Below are 703 nucleotides of genomic sequence, written 5' to 3' on the forward strand. Positions count from 1 at the left end.
TGCAATAACCCCTGCTATCTCCCTTAACACCCTGGGGTGGAGAGCATCTGGACCCACTGATTTGAACACATCCAGCCCCTCCAGAAGCTCTCTAACCCAGTCCTCCCCCTCCTGCCCCTTCCCCTGCCCACCACTGTGCTGTCATCAACTGTATCCAGGTGCCCTGCGGGTGGGGGAACTCCAGAGACACTCCTGCTCTGCTTCAGCTGGCTACGTGAGAAGCTGGGTTCAGTGGCAGTGGCAGACAAGGGGGAAATGGAGAGGGAGGGGAGATGCTGCTGGGCACAGAGGGGAAAGGAAGTGGGGCAGGGATTTGTATCTCATTTGGGGACTAAACAGAAGTCTCTGGCTGCAGCTCCAATGGGGAGATGCATCTGCACCACTGCACCCCCTCTGGATCCCCTGGAAGCGCTGTGTGGTATAACTAGAAAACGTGCATAAACTCTTCTGACAATTAATAAATGCCATTACATGTACTAAAATAAATGCAAAACTCTGTAACTCTTGGTTCAGAGATGATACCTTTTATTGGACCAACTAAGACATCGCAAAAAAATATCTTTTTCTGCAAGCTTTTGGGTGCACACACACTTCCTCAGGCTCAGGGAAAATTAAAGATAGTGAAAAGTCCCCATAGGTAGAAAATAAACTTCATTTTTGTGCAGAGGAAGCTGAAGGTGGAAGTCTGTTCCTCTGGGTTTCA

This window comes from Gavialis gangeticus, unplaced genomic scaffold, assembly GCF_001723915.1.
Source record: "Gavialis gangeticus isolate Ggan-Ray unplaced genomic scaffold, GavGan_comp1, whole genome shotgun sequence".
Classification (NCBI taxonomy): domain Eukaryota; kingdom Metazoa; phylum Chordata; order Crocodylia; family Gavialidae; genus Gavialis; species Gavialis gangeticus.